Genomic DNA, 16,146 nt, shown 5'->3' with positions numbered 1-16,146 from the left:
TCACCATTTATCCCCTTTTATGTCCCCCCATTCGTATCTATCACAGACAAAAGGAAATGAGCCCAATACCTTATTTTAATGTTTTCGTTTATCTTGGAGTTTAATCGTCGTAAAAAACGTATGTTTTAAAATGTCCCGTGGGGCTTACAGTCCCATAAAGTCTTGTAGCCGAGTGGCATACAATAATGAAACCTTCCCGACAAAGTACAGCAAAATGAGATTTTTTTTTATTGTAATCATCAAATAGTCTGCCCCAAGGTATTGATTGAATTATACATAATCCTGACGCAGAGCCGTAAAAAAGATGACAGGCAAACTCGTTCGGAGTAAACAGGGGAGATCAGTCTTAAGGAGTGAAACCTTTAATTCAGATGGCGACATGTCGAGCAAGCAGCATGGAAGGAGCAGGGGGGGGGGTGAGCTTGGGTGGGAGAATTGTAGCTTCCAGCTCAACTTAGAAATTAATTACTGAGTGTTGTTCTTACTGAATTACTGAGTGTTGTTGTTACTGTAGATCCAAAATAGCTGTGAGGCTCAGAACTGAAAGACGAACCACGCAGAAACAGAGATAACCAAACAACTGAATGGAGTACAGGCAATACTGCCATTCTGCCCGAATTAAAAGTATGTCTCTTTCCCACTCATACTGTGTGTGGTGCAGTCACATATTCTGGAATGAGCTCACCTGGGGTTGCTGCTTGAGCCAAATTATGCAGAACTGTTGCAGCGTGGGGAAAGGGTCTTCATGGTGTGCTTTGATGAGGTTCATTTTCAAGGCACTTTTATTCTGATGTCATGGACTGGCTGGTTGCAGAAGAGTGGTGGGAGGCACCAACTGTGGAACCTCCAGCAGATGAAGGCTTGGAGCCAGGGGATTGGTGGTGGGATGATGATGATGAGCAGTCAGAGGGAGAAGAGGGAGAAGACAGGGAGGAGGTGGTGTTGGAAACTGGAGAGGCAATAGGTTGCATTGAGCAAGAAGAGGCTGTCTCAGACAGACAGGGATGGACAGGGACCAGGAGACAAAGATGAGGAAGGCTGTTGAAGAATCCAGGGAGTCTTCCCTTCCTGCTGTGACCAGCTCCCCTCCTCCTTGGTTTCCCAGAACACGCAGAGAAATGAAGAGGGCGGAGACTAGATGACAGAGCCTTAGGCTGCTGGGGAAGGAACAGGGGAGGAGCCTTAGAGAGTAGTGGGAAGTCCTTCAGTCCTCACAACTGCCTCAGTGGGGCAAGACCTACTGCGAAGAGTTGCAGTGATCACTAGGCCTGTGCTGTTCTGGTTTAGTTGAATAAAGAGTTAACTTCACTGACATCGGTCTTTTTTTTGCTGATCTGCTCCTGACTGTGGCTCCTGACATCCTCCTAGGAGATGTCCGTATGTAATTTAATGATACAATAATAATACCTGTTCATTTTAAGCAGGCATAGGCAAACTCGGCCCTCCAGATGTTTTGGGACTACAACTCCCACCATCCCTAGCTAACAGGACCAGTGGTCAGGGATGATGGGAATTGTAGTCCCAAAACATCTGGAGGGCTGAGTTTGCCTATGCCTGATTTTAAGAGAGCAAGAGGCACCACGATAGAAGCATTTAAACAAAATTATGCTTGGTGTGGACAAGTTTTTCTCCCACCGTCATAATGCTAGAACTTTGGGTGATCCAATGAAACTGAATGTTGGAAGACTGAAGGCAGACAAAAGAAAAGGACCTCTTTGCAAATGGCACGGTTCAACTCTGCAAGTCACGCCCACAGAATGTAGTGATGCCAACTAACTTGGATGGCTTTGAAAGAGGATCAGACAAGTTCATGGAGGACAAGACCATCAATTGCTACGAGCCACAATGAGTACCGTATTTTTCGCTCTATAGGACACACTTTTTCCATTCCAAAAATGAAGGGGAAGTGTGTGTGCGTCCTATGGAGCGAATGCAGGCTTTCGCTGAAGCCTGGAGAGCGAGAGGGGTCGGTGCGCACCGACCCCTCTCGCTCTCCAGGCTTCAGGCAGCTATCCCCAAGCCTTCTGAACGCGGCGGGAGTTCCCTCCGGGCTCCGAAAGCTTGCGGATAGCAGCCTGCAGCCTGAAGCCCGGGGAGCACAGCGCCAACTCCCGCTGCGCTCCCCGGGCTTCAGGCAGCTATCTGCAAGCTCCGGGAGCGGCGGTGAGGTTGCATGCAATCTTGCCACCGCTCCTGGACCTGCTTTGGGGGCTGGGGTCGGGGGAAGCCCGAGCTTCCCCCGCCCCAGCCCCACGGCTAAAAACGAAGCCAAGACAGCGAGCGGGATCCATCCATATATTTTTTTCTTTATTTCCCCCCCTAAAAACTTGGTGCGCCCTATGGTCCGGTGCACCCTATGGGAAAAATATGGTATGTTCTACCATCACCTTTAGGAACAGAATTCGTCTGAATACTACTTGCGGGGAATCACAACTAGGAGAAAGAACTGTTGTGTTCAGGTCCCGCTTGTGGTCTTCAAATACGTATAATTGCCCTAAAGATAATTGCATTCTTTTGTTCTAGTTGCTTATTAGCCTTTTAAACAAAGATTTCTAAAAATAATAAATTAGTATAGTAAACAAAACATATAAATGTCTAACACATATTCAATGAGAAACCACCTTCACCTTTGCACGTGGCCCGTGGTTAATTCCAATAGCCATAACCTCCCCCGCCCACTCCTCTGCAAAAGAAAAAGAAAAGAAAACCCACATCCTAATTGCATCCCATCTGCTGCAGTTTCCTTTTATTATGCTCAAATGGCCACTCCCGGGGGCATTTTGCAAAAACAGGTAGTTAGTGGTTGATCCCACCGGGGTTCTCCAAAGCATCTTGCTTTATGCACAAAGCTCTCTGGGCTCACATACTCTCACATGCCAAGAGCACAGCAGTTAAATATTCATCTGGGGATTTTATTTAAACACTTCCCTCCCTCCTTCACCCCTCTGAGCTGTGCTATTATGCCCCCTTTATTTCCATGCCATTTTCAATTCATAGTTCTCCGTCAGAGATTAAATCAAGTCTTGAGGAAGCACATCTAGGAAAGTGCTGCACTGGTCAATGCAAGTCCAACTTTGTCAGCTGCATCGAGCCCAAAAGTCATTTTCCAGCAGTGCCCAGGCTGGTCTCCAGAAGCTCAAATGTGAGACGTGAAGGACACAGTTGCTTCCAGATTTCAATCTCCAGGTAGCCCCAAATGTGGCCCCATTTGTAGGCTATGAAAGTAGACTGGCATTCTGCAGCTGGGAGAGAAATTCATTTTGGTTCACATTTAAAGGTGGGCCAATCTAATTGGCACTTTCTGAAACAAGATGCGCTTTGAAACACCACCATCCTTCAAAATTTGTATTGCTCTGAATTTTGCAGTGCTGTTCTCCGGTCAAGTAAGTATTATACGAATGCAAATATTAGGATAAATTGCTCATAGAAATGCACAAATTAGTGAAAATGGCACAGAAACACATTGTGGTGGGGAAAATTGCTTTGCAAAAATCTGTGTTTGATGCAACATTCCAGACAAAAATGTGTATGTTGGAATAAATTTACACTGAAATGCTGAGAACTTTTTTTTTTTTTAAATTGCAACCTCATTGGGAAATGTGGAGAAATGGATTTAAGATTAGAAACTCAGAAACTGATAAGCTGTGTAATATGCTCCCACCTACCATCTCTTCTCAAATCCCAAAGAATGCCACTATGTAATGACTCAGCATGTCTTGTTCAAAGAAATGATGTCCCTGCCCCAAACAGTGCTGGTGTGAGTGTGTATTTCCCCCAGAAGCCCCCACCAGAGTGATGTCACATCAAGGAATGGGGGTGCTACCCTAGAAAGGGGGTCTGAAAATACGCCAGGCCTCTTTAGCCCAAATAAAGACAGCAGTGCCAAGTTCAACTTTAGTGCTCACCGCAATAAGAACAAAGGATGCCCCAGTGGATAATTCCAAAAGCTGGGCAAAAAATACAAGAAGTCAAGGCATTTATATAGTATTCTGAATACATGAAGTTCTCGGGCCTGTATCATTTCTGCAATATTATTGGTTACAGACTGAGGCGGCTAACGGCTTGAGGTTGAATCCTGACAAGACGGAAGTACTGTTCTTGGGGGACAGGGGGCGGGCTGGTGTGCAGGACTCCCTGGTTCTGAATGTGGTCACTGTGCCCCTGAAGGAGCAGGTGCATAGCCTGGGAGTCATTTTGGACTCACAGCTGTCCATGGAGGCGCAGGTCAATTCTGTGTCCAGGGCAGCTGTTTACCAGCTCCATCTGGTATGCAGGCTCAGACCCTATCTGCCCGCAGACTGTCTCACCAGAGTGGTGCATGCTCTGGTTATCTCCCGCTTGGACTACTGCAATGTGCTCTACGTGGGGCTTTCTTTGAAGGTGACCCAGAAACTACAACTAATCCAGAATGCAGCAGCTAGACTGGTGACTGGGAGTGGCCCCCAGGAACACATCACACCAGTCTTGAAAGACCTACATTGGGTCCCAGTAAGTTTCCGAGCACAATTCAAAGTATTGGTGCTGACCTTTAAAGCCCTAAATGGCCTTGGCCCAGTATACCTGAAGGAGCAACTCCACCCTCATTGTTCAGCCCGGACACTGAGGTCCAGCGCCGAGGGCCTTCTGGCAGTTCCCTCACTGCGAGAAGCCAAGTTACCGGGGACCAGGCAGACGGCTTCCTTGGTAGTGGTGCCCATCCTGTGGAACGCCCTCCCATCAGATGTCAAAGGAAAAAACAATTACAGTGGTACCTCGGATTAAGTACTTAATTCATTCTGGAGGTCTGTTCTTAACTTGAAACTGTTCTTAACCTGAAGCACCACTTTAGCTAATGGGGCCTCCTGCTGCCACTGCGCCGCTGGAGCACGATTTCTGTTCTCATCCTGAAGCAAAGTTCTTAACCCAAGGTACTATTTCTGGGTTAGCAGCATCTGGAACCTGAAGCATATGTAACCTGAAGCATATGTAACCCGAGGTACCACTGTACCAGACTTTTAGAAAACATCTGAAGGCAGTCCTGTTTAGGGAAGCTTTTAATATTTAAGACTGTTGTATTTTAATATTTTGTTGGAAGCCGCCCAGAGTGGGCAAGGTATAAATTATTATTATTATTATTATTATTATTATTATTATTATTATTATTATTATTATTATTACTACTACTACTACTACTACTACTACTACTACTACTACAGCAATGTGAATAGCTCATCACTCTTTACCTGGCCTTCCAATTTGGAGTTGTTTTCTACCTAAGAAACTCCCGTTATCTTATCAATGTGTCTTCTTCAATCATTTTCCAGCTGGCTTTGATAGCCTAATTGACTCTATAGCAGCCTCTCCATTACACTGGCATGCAATGCCTAAACTCTGTTAATGGGGACAAGGGGCTGTATAAATGGTATCAGAGCTACCTGCTCTTTCCGCCTGTTAATAATGGCACAGCTTTGGTTAAAAAGCAAAACAATCAGAGAAATACAGAGAAAAGCATGCAATACAGAGAGGCACAATTCTAAATTGGGCAGAGGGACTACCTATTTGGCTAAATGGCAAGAAAATCAGTCCAGTTCTCATTTTAATGCAAAACTATCTAATCTGCTTATGCAAATGGAAACAGCTATCCTTCAAAAACCGCACTTCTCGAAATTTTGCAGTGTAGTTCTCCAACCCAAAGTTGAACAAACAAAAATGTGTGTATTACAGGAAACTGTGTGTGAATCATGTGTTTTATAGAGAATAACGGAAGGGGGAATTTTTGTTAGTGGAAATTGCTTGCAGAAACATGCATTTTGGGTAAAAATGCATATAAAAACCTATACATTGAGAGATTTGGGTATTAAAATGCTGATGACATTTTGCATCACTGATGTGTTGGGCTGATCGTAGCACTGGGGGAAAATAGAAATAGAGAAAACAAAAAAAAATGATAGATTCATCCGTCCTTAGTTACATCACCCTGTAGCATTGCTCTCGGGGGAGATTTGCGTGAGTGAAATGGTTCATGTTACTGGGAGAAGTAATTGCCAGGCTGGACAATTAACAGTCACCTTTTCTCCCTGCCCCCTGCAAGGGGGAAAAAACCCATCAGCCAAAAGCTATCCAGTGAGCATGTTTGGTCCAGCACAACATTGCTTTTGCTTTCAGCAGTCCTTGTTTAGCGCTATGGAGGCTGATAAATGTAATGTTTCCTCCTATTGAATAGATATCAGCCCAATATCCATTTGATGCCTTGGGTGTTTGCTGCCTGATGCACACATGCAGAACCCCGCTATCTACCATGTTAAGGCATTGACATATAGAGCCTTGCTGGATTTTCCACCCCAAACGGTATTTAAACTTTTAACCTTCAAGCGGAGACTTCGGGCAGCTGAGCTCATTTAATTTCCTACTCTAATTTGTAACCAATGCTTGATTTACTAAATGCCAGGATGGATGAGGAGAGCCCCAGGTAACTACTGACCTTCTTATTACAGGAATAAGATAACTTTACTAGATTTAGCATTCAGAGATCTATAAAGATTCGATTGGAAAGATTTTTCTCTCCTCCCTCCCCAGTTCAAGTTGTGAAATTAAAGCATCTTGGTTAAATGGGTTACAGGGCAATTTCACCCCCGAAGAAGCAAAGACTTGATTTCAATTAGAGGTAGCCAGTGTGACATCCTCCAGATTTTGTTGGACTACAACTCCCATCACCCCAACCCTTGGTGGCATAGCCTTGTGCTGCCAGACATGGCAGAGCTCAGTGGAGGGAGAAGTCAGTCCACCAGCTGAGTCTCAGGAGTAGTTGCCTGCAGGCAGAGTCCGTATATACAAGGTCCAATCCAGTCCAAAGGTCAGGAGTGTCTCAGTTCACGTAGTCAGACAATCCAGGGGTCAAGAAAGAAGAAGAAGAAAAAGAAGAAGAGGAGTTTGGACATGATATCCTGCCTTTCACTCCCTTTAAGGAGTCTCAAAGCGGCTAACAATCTCCTTTCCCTTCCTCCCCCACAACAAACACTCTGTGAGGTGAGTGAGGCTGAGAGACTTCAGAGAAGTGTGACTAGCCCAAGGTCACCCAGCAGCTGCATGTGGAGGAGTGGGGAATCGAACCCAGTTCACCAGATTATGAGTCTATCGCTCTTAACCACTACACCACGCTGACTCTCGAGGGTTCAAGGTCACAAGAAGCAGCAAGGTCTCACCAGGAATGACAAATACTGTTTCCAGCAACCGACTGAGGCTGGAAACCCTACTTAAGAAAGTTGGATCCAGTTGGTTCTCATCAGGAGCAAGAAGGCTGATCAGCAGCAGGTGGAGTCACTTCGCTTTCTGCTCCTTCAGGCTGCTGCTCAGCAGGTGAAGCCAACTCCTGGCCCATGACATGCTGATTGGGGCTGGCGGGGGACCATAAGGATATGGAAGGTTACCCAGCCCCAGTTTATGCCAGAATCAATTCCCAAGGACTTTCCGAGACAATAGCACTTCAGACAATTGAAATGTGGGAGGGTGTTGCATGTTGGCTGGGGGTGACGGGAGTTGTATTCCAAGTAAACTGTGGAGGACATTACATTACAGCAGTTAGCCTTGATTTAAGATATTTTGCCTTGCTCTAATCCCACTGTTGGCAGTAGCTCATCTGAAAGCCTAAGGACTGACTGGGCAACTTCTCCAACTCATACACACCACAATTTAGAGTGCCCACCTTGTGTTTAACCAAAGGTGAACTGTTCTGGAAGCTCTGCAGATGCCATCTTGGTAGACACGATAACAGCAAGCAACAGCAGCTGCCAGACTTGGATGGCAGCCCAGGGGACGAAGCGAGGTTTGGTATGGGAAGACCAGAGGAAAGTAGAAGGTGGAGTTCACAGCCCAGAGAAAAACAGGACTTTGATAGCTGGGCCAGTTTCCAAACCTCTCAGCGTGCAAGAATGCAGGAGAGGGGGGGGGGTACAAGAAAAGGGGAAATTGACATCACAGAAGCGGCAGAAGAGATTCGTTTTCACACATTGTTTCTGGAGGAAAAGGAACAACACTGAGGATTTAGTTGAGTCATCATCAGGGTAGCCATAAGTCATGGGGGCAGAGAGCTCCAGACAAGTGTCATGTTTTTCTGGAATAAAACCAGTTTTTAATTTATTGTACGTGTGCGTGTCTTGCTGCAGCTAAAAGGTAAAGGGACCCCTGACCATTAGGTCCAGTAGTGACCGACTCTGGGGTTGCGGTGCTCATCTCGCTTTATTGGCTGAGGGAGCCAGTGTATAGCTTCTGGGTCATGTGGCCAGCATGACTAAGCCACTTCTGGCCAACCAGAGCAGTGCACGGAAGCGCCGTTTACCTTCCCGCCGGAACGGTACCTATTTATCTACTTGCACTTTGACGTGCTTTCGAACTGCTAGGTTGGCAGGAGCAGGAACCGAGCAACGGGAGCTCATCCTGTAGCAGGGATTCAAACCGCCAACCTTCTGATCAGCAAGCCCTAGGTTCTGTGGTTTAACCCATAGCACCACCCGGGTCCCATCTTGCTGCAGCTACAATAACCTATTTGCTCACTTGTTAGACCTTCTGTGTTTTATTTGAATGACATGCTCCCAGCAACTGTGTTTAATGATTAGTGACATCATCACCCACCCTGTGACACCACCAGGAGGGCCCCCAACCCCCTGGTCTCAGTTTGGGGCCTTCAAATCTCAGGGTCTGGGATGCTCCTGAGCAGGCAACCTTAAATAATTTGCGATAAGGCTGTGCGATAAAACAAACCCACAAAGACCGCAAAACAGTTCAAGCAGTTAAATCTGCAATTACAGTGATTAGATTAGGAAGTTCAAGTCAGGAAATCTGGGGAATACTTGTCTAAACAGGTGCATCTTCAAGAGCTGGCAGAATGCCAATACTAGGGGGTGGGTCTCTTGTATTTCAGATTTCGTATTTCTCATATTTCCAAAGTCCCTGTTGAAAGCCCCATTCAACAGAGAATTTACCTCCGTAACTAAACGAGGGGCCTAGGACCACTTGTTACTATTATAACATCTGTTTGTTTTTCAACACTTATTTAATGCATCACCCCTACAAAAAACACACAAAACGATTAAATGCCATTGAGAGAAAAGTATAAAGTGATTGTGAATGGTTAACGAAAATACAGCAATTAACAACAGCAACGAAATAATAATTGGAGAAGAAATTCCTGCGGAGAATGCACAGGGTTGTTTTTTTGCTGTGCTCTAAGAAAAGATCTGAAATCGCAGTGGTAGATCTGTTTACTCCTCTCTTGACACTTAATCACAATAAATTACATTTTGGGTTTAGATTTTGCTACACTGTAACTCTTCCCAGCATGTAATAAGCTGAGCTCTGGGTAGCCAAACGATGCTTAACTGCTTGAGAACATCAACATGCCCCCCTCTCCCTTTACCATACATGAATAATGCATTCCAATATGACTTTCATTTGGAAAAATTGTTCCCACCAGCCTCCAACAGTTTCGAGAAATCTAAGGCTGGAAAGTCACTGCGCTAGGTGGGTATAAATGGCAATGGCCCCTACAAATAATGCTGGTAGCCTGATTCTCTCAGGCGATGGGCTGGCTGCTGCAGCCCTGACATCCTTTGCATGCATGGGGAATATTCATGAAGTGTCTCAGATTACTATGCAACGCATGGCACTTAGTAGAGTGACTCGTTTTTGTTTTTTAAAAAATAATAAGAAGAAACACACCCATGGGAAGCAGCAATCTTGGATGCAGACTTTGATGTGTGTGTGTGTGTACGCAAGGAATGGTAAAACTTTCATCCACTTAAAATAATCATAATCCATCTAATCCAGCATTCTGTTCTCACAATGAGCAACCAGATGGCTATGGGAAACCCACAAGCGAGACCCAAGTGCAGGGGCAGAGGAAGAGGAAGGGGGGTGCGGTGGGGGCTGACCGCCCCTGATGTCACCACTGAGGAGGGTGACGAAAGGCCTGAAGACACTCACCACAGGGCCTGCAACGTGCTTGAGCCATGCGTCTCTCCTGGGAGTGATGTGGTGGCTCCACACTGCCCCAAACTGTCTGCCCGCTGCCGCTTCCATCTCAACTGTAGGGCGGCTGAGTGAGAGTCAGTCAGTCTGTCAGTCAGTCAGTTTTATTTATTTTTTTTATCAAATATTTATTAACTTTTCCAAATTTATACAAAAAAGACAAAAAACAAAAATAAAAACAAAAAATTCAAAATACAAAAATCCAAAAATTAAAAAACACATATAATTTCATTCACCCATTTTCTTAAACTTATTTCTCGGACCTCCTCATACCTCCCCTTTTTGTATTCCAATTTCAATTATTCATTCAGCAAATCCTCATCTTCAATTTTCACTTAATTTTACACCTTGCTTTCTTCCTTTCCCCCCAATTATCTTAATCATTACAGCTAGTAACCACTTAACTTCAGTCCAGCATCAATCTAACATTCACCAATTTTGTAATATTTCCCAAGGTAGTCCTTAAATTTCTTCCAGTCTTCTTCCACCCAGTCAGTCAGTTTTATTGCAAATAGCCAAAGGCTGCTGCAATGTACACAGAATTATTCAACAATTAAAAGAAAATATACTGGATTAATACAAAAAACGTATTGTATTTTTCGCTCCATAAGACGCACTTTCCCCCTCCTAAAAAGTAAGGGGAAATGTGTGTGTGTCTTATGGAACGAATGAGGGGGGAAGCAGGCAAAAAAAAGCCCCCAAGAGCCGCACACAAGCTCCGCGTGGCTCTTGAACGCTTTTCCCCAGGAGGAAGAAGGGACTGACGCGGCCAGTCAGTCCCTTCTCCCTCCTCGTAGAAAAGCCCCCAGAAGCCGCGCACTCCTTAAAGGGTGTGCAACTCCTGTGGGCTTTTGCGGGAGGTGGGGTTATTGCCATAGCCACATGCAGCCCCTCCGCTGCTCTTTGGGGCTGGGGGGGGGGGAATAAGATTTTTTTTCTTGATTTCCCCCTCTAAAAACTAGGTGTGCCTTATGGAGTGAAAAATACGGTAAAACATTTATATTCTCAAGACATTACGTACTCTAAACAGAGCTATAAAAGTATCTTAATATACAAGACATTAAACAATAAAATTTATAAGCTTAAATTATCACATGGCCACTTATTAAAAAAGAATGTTAATTAATACAATGTGCAATTATATTCGGAGTTTGGTGATGACAATAGAATATAGCTTGATGTAGATAGGGTCAAATAAATTCATTTCCTTTACAGTTGGTGGCTACCTTGGCTATATAATTTGCTCTAATTTTCCTAGCGACAGTTGCAAAGAGTTCTACACGCCAGGTCACATACTTATCTGTGTCTGCAAGGAGATATAAAATAATGTCAGAGGTGTTCTTTCCAAGGGACTTTATCATTACAGGTGCTAAAAATCTTTATCTTGCTTCATTATATAAGGGGCAGTGCAAGATATAATGCATAAGGTCCTCTACTTCAAGACATCCCCTAATGCAAACATGTTCGTTTGTTGGTATGCCTCTGTGTCTCCCATCTCTATAAGCAGAGTTTATTGTATTTAATTGTAACTCTGTAAAAGCTTTCTGAAGTTGCAACTGAGTGAGAGGAAATGGGCAGATTCCTAAGAGGCCCTGTGGAGCGTCCTGCCCCGGCTTGCCCCGCCCCATGGGGGGCTGGCCCTGCCCCCAGGCGCAGGGCACGGGCACTGCGCCAGGCACCTGATCATCTGGCTCTGCCACTGCCTGAGTGCAAGACCAATGCTTTCCCCAGCTGCAGTTCCCAGCAAATGATCTTCAACGGCACGCTGACTTTGACAGTGGAGTCAAAACAACTGACTTTGACATAGCCAATCAGCCATTGTGGCTAGTAGTCATTGGCTGCCTTACCATGCCATGATTTTGTCAAGCTGGTGGCCCTCACAACCCCTTGAAGGAGCGAATTCCAGAGTTTAACTACGTGCTGTGTGAAAATGACATTCCTTTCTCTGCCTTTTATCTTCTATTTATTTTAAAAAATCATTTGCAAGCTACCCATTCTTAAAATATCAGGGTGGTGCAGAGTAATGTACAAACATTTTTTAAAAATCCATTAAAAGGAATACAGAATGAATGGCTTCACTTGATCTGGGACAGCTCAGCTGGTAAAGCATAAGACTCGCTATCTCAGGGTTGTGGTTTCAAGTCCCAAGTTGGGCAAAAGATCCCTGCATTGGAGGCGGTTGGACTAGATGATTAGATGAGCCTTGGAGTCCCTTCTATGATTCTATGTGTTTAAGACTATTCATGGTGTTGGGGAAGTGGGAAAGGGGGGTGGCACCCTCTCACATAATGCCAGGACCCAGTGGGGACATCATGGAATCGCCGACTGAGCTCCAGCCATCCCTGCATATCATTGCCTTTCTTCCTGTGTGGGCAAAGGACGTTTCCCCCCTACATGGAGAAAAGCGAGTGAGGATTCATTAGAACTGGCAATCAGCTGGAATGGCAAGAGATTTGTGAACATTGCACACACAGAAATCACACAAGCCTCCTGTGGGTGCTTTTCCCTTGGGGGGGGGAATACAATCAGAAACTGGAACTGTGTATAATACATGGGGAGGTGGCCTTAATTCTCAATCTAATGTACTGCTCACAGTTATTGCAAAGTAAGCCTTCCATATGGAACCTGGGGGGAAATGGAGATATACAAATGTAACCATAGCGGTTCACTTCGCTTTCTTTCTTTCTTTTTAACTTCCCTGTCATTCCCTTTAGTGAGCCGCAGACAAATAATTGCCCAATATCTTTGCCGAAGCTCAAAAGCAAACACCGAACGAGATAATTCAGGTTGTCAAATACCTTTCACCTGCGCTGGAATCAGCGGGGACAATCGCCTGTGAATATTAGATGAAGCTGCTGGAAAATCCAGCTGTTGAGCGATACAGCCTGGATCCGCATAGTCAGGCAGCGTAAGGAGGGCCATTAATAACCGCGCTCAGTTCAAATATGGAAAGGTTTATCTTCTCCCCTGTTAAAATAAAAAACCGGCCGTGATCACGCTCTCGTTTCTGGTGGAGATTAGCCAGGCTTTTCACAGCTGCCTCCTTAAACCCGAGCTTCCAGAGAGCTCAGGTGCAAAATATAATGCTTAAATTTTTATTTTTATTTTACTGCAGGAAGCCCCAACCGGAGAACAGCTTCTCCTGTGAGCATTTGGACCACTGTGTCACATTGTGCCTTACAGAACGTCTGGCTCCCTAACCACTGGAACCTGATGCCTTTCCTTCTTGCCCTGCCAAAGGCATTTTGCCTCTGAATACCAGTTTCTGGGAAATACAGGTGAACTGAGGGCTGAGGTTCAGCTTGCAAGCTTCCCAGAAGCATCTGGTCCGCCACTGTGAAACTAGGATGCAGGGCTGGAACTAGACACATTAAAAAAAAAATTGTGTATGCCATCAAATGCCAACAGTGTCCTTCAGCTCTCTATATTGGACAAACAGGCCAAACCCTACGCCAAAGAATAAACGGACATAAATCTGACATCAAGAATCACAAAACAGAGAAACCAGTAGGAGAACACTTCAATCTCCCAGGACATTCTATACAAGATCTCAAAGTAGCTGTTTTACTACAAAGGAATTTCAGAAATAGACTGGAAAGAGAAGCTGCTGAATTGCAACTCATTACCAAACTTAAAACCATGGAGAGACCTGGTCTGAACAAAGACATTGGATTCTTATCTCATTATACATGACTAAGCCATTTTTCACCTTCTCACCCCTTGCCTTTTCCTGTAAGACCTATTGCAGTCGTTAAGAGCCGTCAACAGGCTCATCCCAGCTATCTGCCAATCTCCCATTCCCACCACCCTTCTGAGTAATACCCCTCCCCACCTTCTCACTATATAGAAGGATCTAGCAACTTCTGTTTCAGTGTATCTGAAGAAGTGTGCATGCACACGAAAGCTCATACCAAGAACTAACTTAGTTGGTCTTTAAGGTGCTACTGGAAGGAATTTTTTTATTAAAAAAAAAGTTTCTATTCTTCTTCATGTATGTGTGGGGTTTTGTGTCAGCGGTTTTATTTGCTGTTTGCATGTGTTCCTTTGGTGGTGGGGGAGGTTGGGGTTGGCCTGGGGTTTGGTTGTTTGTTTGTGATTGGCTGTTGTGAACTTTGTTTTCATGTGTGAGTGGGGTGGGTGGGTGTTTTTGAGTCAGGCTGGCCATTTTGATTCGTGTGCTGTTGGTGGATTCTTGTCGTTGTCTTGTTGGACTGTGTATATCCCTGTGTCAGTTTCAGTTTATTAGTTGGGTTTTTTTAGTGGGGCTGTTTCCCATGCTGTTTGGTGCCATTGGTCTCTGCTTGCCCCTGGCGGGTCTCTCCAGTGTCTGGCTATGATCCAGAGTGCATTTGCATAATATCTGCCAACCTAGCAGTTCAAAAGCACGCCAGTGCAAGTAGATGAATAGGTACCACTGCAGCAGGAAGGTAAATGGTATTTCCATGCACTCTGGCACTCGTCACAGTCCTCCGTGCACCAGAAGCGGTTTAGTCATGCTGGCCACATGACCCGGAAAAGCTGTCTGCAGACAAACACCTGTTCCCTTGGCCTGAAGCGTGCTATAGTCAAGTTTTACTGGACTTAATCGCCATGGGGTCCTTTGCCTTTACCTCTACCTGTGATTGATTATGCAGGGCGGGGCTTACCTGGCCCCTCCCTCAATATTTTATTCAAGTTGACACCCCTGTTGCAATCACCAGGAGCTTCTTACACCTCTCAGCTGAGGGTAAGCCAACCACTTATGTAATAAAATGGCGAATGAAACAGCAAACTGAGATAAGGACTCTTGCTTGCCTGGGTGGAAAAATCCCTGAGTTTCTTGTGGCTGGAATGTAGTCTATTGGTAGGATTCAAAATTAGCTTCTGGGCCAAGTTCAAGGTGCTGGTTTCGGTGTATAAAGCCCTATCCAGCTTGCATCCAGGACATCTGATAGGCCAGGATGCCATAGCGAAGGAGAAAGAAGAAAGCTTTGTTAACCCTGAAAATGTCCCTTTAGTGACATTATAGCAGAGGAACAATTGTACATACAAATGCAAACAAAGAGGAAATAAAGTATAAAGAGGGAAGTCAGGGATTTCTGGGATACTTTCAGCAGCTGCTAAACATCTAATGGGAACATACTCCTTTGTCTTCAGTTTTCAGGCTTGTTCTGTTTCCATAGCTTCTTTGTGTGAGCAGTTTAATAAATAAATCACTTGTAATAAGTAAACAAGATGAGACACATTATGCACGGGAAAAGAGTAAGAGCTAAGTGGATTTATGGCACAGGCAGAGTTACAAGATGCTTTACCTGGTTCCAGCAACAAGGAGGAGCGTTTGCAGTAATTCATAGAATGTGGTATGGCGTTTTATAGAGGTTCAGTTTATTATATCCTATATTTTATTGGGAGGGAAGCATCTCGCTGTGTTATGGCTCATATTTGTTTCATGTCACAGATGCGAAGAGTAACTGTGACCACAGTTGCCCCAGTGTGGCAATTTGCAGCTGGCACCAGGACTCTAGAGAATGTGAGGAGCTTCTCTTCCACCCAAGACCTCCTTAGGCACATAGAAAGCAGCATCTGGGCAGTGGCTCATTGTTAGAAGACTTGCTTTGCATTAAAAAGATTCCAGGTTCAATCCCCACTGTCTCCAGAGACCCCGGAAAACTGCTGCCAGACAGTACTGCGCTAGATGGTGAGACTCAATATAGGTCACTAACTCACTGATTTTACTTACACTGAGGGCTAAAATTATACAATTGTAGAATCATAGAACTGGAAGGGACCCCCAAGGCTCATCTAGTCCAATGCTCTGCTATGCAGGAATCTCAAGTAAAGCATCAATGACAGATGGCCATCCAACCTCTGCTTAAAGACCTGCAAGGAAGGAGAATCCACTACCTTTCAAGGGAATCTGTTCCACTGATGAACAGTTCTTCCTGATGTTTAGTTGGAATCTCCTCCCTTGTATCTTGAAACTATTGGTTCAGGTCCTAGCTTTCAGAACAGGAGAAAACACTAAAAGCTCTGTAGCTACAATGCATGGGACTTTCTGGTGAGAGGGCATCTGTAGGAAGCCATCTCCTGCCGAACGCAATGATAGATTGAACATCTAAATGGTAGACATCTACAGGAGGGTGCTGGAAATGCTTTTAATTGTTG

Source organism: Podarcis bocagei, assembly GCF_964188305.1.
Source record: "Podarcis bocagei genome assembly, chromosome: 11".
In the NCBI taxonomy this organism is placed as follows: domain Eukaryota; kingdom Metazoa; phylum Chordata; class Lepidosauria; order Squamata; family Lacertidae; genus Podarcis; species Podarcis bocagei.
The sequence above is the reverse complement of the archived record's forward strand: the minus strand, read 5'-3'. Positions refer to the sequence as shown.